We start from the raw sequence: 7,156 nt of genomic DNA on the forward strand, positions 1-7,156 counted from the left end.
GCCTTCAATTTCTTTTCTTTATCTTTGTGTTTCACAATTTTTACCATAATGTATCTGTCTGTGGATCTTTTTGTGTATCCCACTTGGAGTTTGTTGAGTTCTACTAATCAAAGGTTTATTCTACCGTGACTTTGTTATCATCGAATTTATGAAGTTTTTCAACTATTTTTTCAAATGTTGGTATGTGTGTGTGATTCTTTTTCTTTTTCTTCTCTTCTTGTTGCACCCATTATACGTATGCTGTATACTTAATGGTGTCCCACATTTCTGAGTCGTTGTTCCTTTTCCTTCATTCTCTTTTTCTCTCTGTTGTTGAGATCACATATTCTCTATCAATCTATCTTCAATTTGCTAATTCTTTTTACTGCCCTCTGAAGTATACTGTTGAGCCCTTCCGATGGATTGTTTCATTTATTATACTTTTTAACTCCAGAATTTTCATTTGGCACATTTATAATAATTTCTGTTTCTTTATTGATATTCCCTACTTGATGAGACATTCTCATAATATCTTCATTTCTTTTATCATAGTTTCCTTTAGCTCTTAGAATATATTTATAATAGCTGCTGAGGCCAATATCTGGACCCTATCAATGGCAGGTGTTTTTGTTTGTTTGTTTGCCTGCTTTTACCTTATGTAAAAATTGCTTTCATTTTTACATGTCTCATAAATTTTTTGTTGAAAACTGGACATTTTATATAATATGTTGTAGCAAACATGGAGACTGACCTCCATTCCCAGGACCTTGACACTGTTGTTAGCTTTTTTGTTTGTTTATTGATCTATCTAAACTATTTCAGAGAAGTTTACTTCCCCCAACAATGTGTGGGCTCTATTGTTTCTCTTCAAAGAGCACAACTTTTGCCAAGCTGCAGACATCCTGGGGTGAGAGTGGCTTTAGAAGGGCTTTCCTGGACTCTCTTTCCTTAATCTCTCTGTTAAGGTATCCACTTCTATTGTTATGACACAGATTTTAGCCTCCATTAATTTTCAGCTGATTTCTCTACTCTTTTCTAAAACTCTTTAGGGCATTAAGTGCTCTTCAGTCTGATGCAATTAAGTGTGGGTCCTTTTTCAGGGGCAGCCTTTGAGGCCAGTCTTTGAGGTTGGTTCAGAACACAAAGGCTCTTCTTAATTGTGATTATTGTGACTTCCCCTTGTTCTCTCTGGTAAATGTCTAGCTAATCTATGACTGGCTTTTATTCTCTTCTTAATTGTTTACTACTAAAATCTCCATTGTTCTCAAGAAATCCATTAAACTTGAACTTCTCATGGTCTCTTCTAAATAAAGTCAATTCCATTTGGAAAGTGCTGTGGAGCTCTCTGTTCTTAATTGTTTGCCTTTCCTCCTAGGCTAAAAGTACACCACTCTTCTGGAGCTGGGGGTGAGGATTATGGCTGGTTTCTAGTTGTGGCACCTCTGCTTTATGAGTGGGGCATGGGGCAGAGCTGTCATTCTTTGATTCCTTTAGCTTGACTCTCTTCATGCTGCACAAACAAGCTTTAGTCTGCCATGCCTTGTGCACAGCTTCTGATCTATGAGTGGATACAAAACGGGAGACTTTGACCTTTTGGTCCAGCTGCCTGAAAGACTTTCCACAAAATGAAATGGGGTGGAATGAGAAATAATGTTGGCCTACCCTTCCAGGAAGATACTGAAGCTCTAGTCTTGGGGCAGGGGGAGATGGAGCCCTGTGTTGTTTTCTATGAATCCCAAAGTTAGCTTTCTTCAGGCTGAGCTGGGAGAATGCAGATGGAAGCATATTGTGGTTCTAACAGCACAGAGTCTTGCTGTTTTACATAGATTTAATAGATTTAAAAAAAATAGTTTCAGGTGTACAACACAGTGCAATAGCTATACTTTTTACCCCTCAAAGTAAAAGTTTTCCATTTGCTGTATGTCCTTAGGAACATTTCTAGAGACCTCAAATGGTCATTTTAAAGTAACTTTTGCAAGTTATTGTTATTTTGTTGTGAAGGGCCCATGGAACCCTTCACAATGCTTCTCAAAAGTGATGCTATGTATTTTTAACATGTACAGATTCATATAGTTTATTATTTTTGCTTTTTTGATAGATATAGTATCATGATGATAACTTCAGCAGAACATTTTCAGCTTTGTGTACATTTATAAATATTTTATATAGCATGGGGAATGTCTACCCTTTGAAAATGTATGAAACCAACACAAAAAGTCTGAACAAATCATCATTTTAGGTTAACTGCTTAAAATCCCCCCCCCATTTCTTCCTTCTGTATTCAGTACTTCTATTTGTTTTGTATCAATTTTGATAATTCATACAATCATGAACATTTTATTATTTCTTACTTTTATTTTTGGTTTTAATACTTAAAATTAAACATCTTGAAAGGCTCTTTATCTCTTTAAGAATATATATAGCTTTTGAGATTTTTAATTTTACTTTTTATCTGTGTTTTTATTTTTTTTATTTGATTGGTTCAGCTAATGCTTTATCTACTTCATTACTTTGTCTCATTGTTTTATTATATTGTGTTTCTCTTTTTCCCTCAGACTTGAAAATCAAATCTTCCAATTTATTTCTGTATTTTAAAATGTGCTTTTTTTGGGGTTTCAGATGTATAAAACAATATAATAGACATTTCACCCCTCGCAAAGGATAACCCCTCCCCCGATCTTTTACCCCTCTCACATCATATATAGCTGTTACAATTCCATTCACACTATTCCCTATGCTGTACTCCATATCCCGTGACTTTATATATTTTAAATTATTGACATTCAATATTATTCACCTTTAGCTTCAGGTGTACAGTACAGTGGTCAGGCAACTACCCCATCCATGAAGTGGTCTCCTTAATAAGACAAGTGTCCATCAGATACCCTACAAAATCTTTATACATTATTGATTATATTATCCAAACTATCTTTCATATCCCCATGGCAATACTGTAAATACCAATTTGTGCTTTCTAATCCCCTCACCTTCTCCCTCATTGCCACCCCCTCTCCCAACTAGCAACCATCAGTTTTTCCACTATATCTCTGAGGCTATTTGTTTAGTTTGCTCATTTATTCAGTTCTTTAGATTACACATACAAGTGAGATCATGTGGTATTTGTCTTTCTCTCTGACTTATTTCACTTAGCATAATGTTATCTAGGTCCATCCTTATCATTACAAATGGTAAGATTTCATCCTTCTTTATGGCTGAGTAATACTCCATTGTATAAATGTACCACAGTTTCTCAGTACAGTCTTCTACCGATAGGTATTTCAGTTGTTTCCATGTCTTGGCTATTGTGAATAGTGCTGCAATAAACATAGGAGTGCAAGTATTTTTTTGAATTAGTGTTTTGGATTTCTCTGGATAGATACCTAAGAGTGGAATTGCTGGGTTATAAGGTAGTTCCATTTTCTGTTTTTTGAGATGCCTCCATACTGATTTTCATACTGGCTGCACCAATCCGCAATCCCACCAACAGTGCAAGGGGGTTCCTGAGTAATATTTTTACTGATATATTCCCTTGGGCAAGGGAAGTAAAAGAAACAATAAACACATGGGATTACATGAAACTGAAAAGTTTTTTTTCACATCAAAGGAAACCATCAATAAAACAAAAAGGAAGCCTACTGAATGGGAAAAGATAGTTGTCAATGAGATATCTGATAAGGGGTTACTATCCAAAATGTATAAAACACTCATGCACTCAACACCAAAAAAACAAACAACCCAATTAAAAAATGGGCAGAGGATATGAAGAGACATTTCTCTAAAGAGGACATACAGATGGCCAACAGGCATNATATGATGGAATATTACACAGACATAAAAAGGAAAGAAATCTTGACATCTGCAATAACATCAATGGACCTAGAGAGTATGATGCTGAGTGGAGTATGTCAGACAGAAGAAGATAAATGTATATGATTTCATTTAGATATGGAATCTAAAGAACAAACTAAACAAACAAATAAAACAGAAACAAGCCCATAGATTATAGAGACTATTTTGATGGTTGCCAGATAAGGAGTGGGTGAAAAAGCAACATGGGTTAAAAAGTACAAATTGGCACTTGCAAAATAGTGATGGGGATGTAAATTATAGCATAAGAAATATAGTCAATAATGTTGTAATAATTGTGTATGGTGTCAGATGGGTACTGGATTTATCAGGGTGATCACTTTATAAGTTATATAAATGTCTAATCACTATGTTGTACTCCTGACACTATTATAATATAGTAGGTCAATTTTAATTGAAAAATAAATAATTATTTTTAAAAAATGAATTGGGTGATATTACTATAGACCCTGTAGACAACACAATGATAATAATGAAATAGCATGATCAACTCTACACACACAAATTTGACAACTAGAAGAAATGGATTTATCAGGGTGATCACTTCATAAGTTATATAAATGTCTAATCACTATATGTACATCTGAAACTACTATAATATTGTATGTCAACTGTAATTGAAAAAATTTTAAAAATAGTACTAAAAAAAGAAGCAAGCATCTGAATGACTATGTATATAATACTTTTGAAAAATTTTTGTCTAAGTATAGTGAGATTTGCTATTGCTTCTAATGTCACTGGACAAAGTAGGGAATGAAACAGATGAGCTCAGGGATTCAGAACTCCAAGCTTAAACGTGGCATAAGCAATCTTGAAGCTTCTATTAATATGTTTGTCCCAAAGAGACCCTTCTTTATGTCTTATAGCTGAAGGGCTGAGATTACTGAAAATGAAACCCAGAATCTCATACTGTGTGTTGCTGACTTCAAACACAAATTAAATTTCAAGCTTTGCAAAGGTGTCTACTGTTAAAGCGAGGTCATTAAACTGAGGGGGAGGAATAGAATCCTGAAAGTTGAAATTTGGATGTGTGAAAAGACCCAGATGAAGAGAATACTTGCAAAACAATGCTGATTCTTCTCAGAACTCATCCAACACCCTTCTTTGTTTCCAGACCTATAATTAGACAAGAGACCCAGGAAGCCCCTAAAGAGAGGAGGGGATACAAAATATGACCCATGAGAATATGTACTACACTCCGAAGAACTACTTGAGTTTTCTAATTTATACAGAGAGAAATCCAGAGGATATGTGTGGGATTGGTTACTAAGGGTGTGGGATAATGGTGGTAGGAATAAAATTGAATCAGGCTGACTTTATTGATATGAACCCACTAATCAGAGTTTCTACATTTAATATTGCAGCTTGAGGAGTTAGAATCTTACAGTTTGTTTGGTTGTTTAGTGAAATATGAACCAAAAGGTGGCCCACAGTGAGCTAGCTAGAAATGCCAGAGCTGCTTTCGTTTACATTAGAGGAAGGGATTTAAAAGCTTAGGGAGACTGGAATTTTAGAGTGGCTTTATCAAGTAAGATCTCACCAGGTGATAGGCTTTTCTATCTAGTGTGAGAAATCTATCTGTCACCACTACTGTGAGAAATAAACTTGTATGGGGAACTCCAGCATCCTTGAAAAACTCTGATTGTTCTTGTCTGTACACCAGACCTCATGGTGGGTACTGTGGCCACTGAATTAGGAAACATAAATGAAATGGGAGTAACTGGATCCTGGGGTGAGAAGGACCAAGTAGTGGCACTTGACCACCCAAAGCAAGATGGGCGTGATTACCATAATGGACAACAAAGCCAAAGCAGCAATCAGAATAGTCCGGCTGATGCAAACCTACGGTGTTGGCCAGTTAACGAGATGTTCCTGTAAGTGAAATACATAAGAAACCAACTAAATACTACTTGATCTGTATAAACAAAACTGTTCCAGGTCAAATTAACATAAGCTGAACCTAAATCATAAAAACAGTCATGGCCCCTCAATCAATTCCTGGACTTGAGCCAATTTACAGAAACCAGCACTCCTTGAATGAAGGGGAGGCTAGATTCCCATGAAGGATCCCTTTACACTGTCAAAAACTTATCATACACTGTAAAAAACTAGTCATTCTCTCAGCCTTTCCCAAAGGGAACTATGAACTTTTATTAGTAATTGTATTGGGAAAATGAAATAATCAGAGATTTGGGGACTACTGGACACTGACTCTGAACTGACACTGATTCCAGGAAACCCAAATTTCACTGTGGTCTACCGTTTAGAGTAGGTATTTATGGAGGTCAGGTGATCAATGAGTTTTAGCTCAGGCTCACCTCACAGTGGGCCCAGTGGGTCCCCAAACCAATTCTGTATTTACTTCTCCAGCTCTGGAATGCATACATAATTGAAATAAATATACTCAGCAGCTGGCAGTATCCCCACATTCATACCCTGACCTATGGAGTAAGAGGTATTATGGTGGGAAAGGCCAAGTGGAAGCCACTAGAACAGCCTCTACCTCTAGGAAAATAACAAACTAAATACAATACCACATTTCTGGAGGGATTGCAGAGATCAGTGCCACCATCGAAGATTTAAAAGATGCAGGGGTTGTGATTCTTACCACATTCTCTTTCAACTTGCCTATTTGGTCTGTGCAAAAGAAAGTTGGATCTTGGGGAATCACCATGGATTATTTCAAGTGTAATCAGGTAGTGACTCCAATTGTACCTGCTGTACCAGTTATGGTTTCATTGCTGGAGCAAATTAACATATCCCCTGGTACCTGATATGCAGTTATGGACATGGGAAAACCTTTTTTCTCCATCCTTGTTAATGACAACCTCTAGAAGCAATGTGTTTTCATTTGGCAAGGGCAACAATACACACCACTGTCCTACCTCAGGGGTCTATCAACTCTCCATGCCTTTGTCATAATTTAGTTTGCAGGATGATTGCCTATCACTTCCATAAGATATCACACTTGTCCTTTATATTGATGACATTATGTTTATTGAACCTAGTAAGAAGTCACAACTATTCTAGACTTACTGGTAAGACATTTAAGTGCTAGGGGTGGAAATAAATCTGAAAAGAAAATCCAGAGGTTTCTTTCTACCTCAGTTAAAATCTATGGATCCAGTGATGTCCAGCATGTTGAGATATCCCTTTTTAGGTGAAGGATAACTTATTGCATCTGGCTCCTCATACAGCCAAAAAAGGGGAACAATAACTATTGAGCCTCTTTGGGTTTCTAAGGCAACATATTTCTCAATTGGGTGTGTTACTCTGTCCCATTTAACAAGTGACCTAAAAAGCTGCAGGT

This window comes from Hipposideros armiger, unplaced genomic scaffold (assembly GCF_001890085.2).
Source record: "Hipposideros armiger isolate ML-2016 unplaced genomic scaffold, ASM189008v1 scaffold_938, whole genome shotgun sequence".
NCBI classification, from domain to species: Eukaryota; Metazoa; Chordata; class Mammalia; order Chiroptera; family Hipposideridae; genus Hipposideros; species Hipposideros armiger.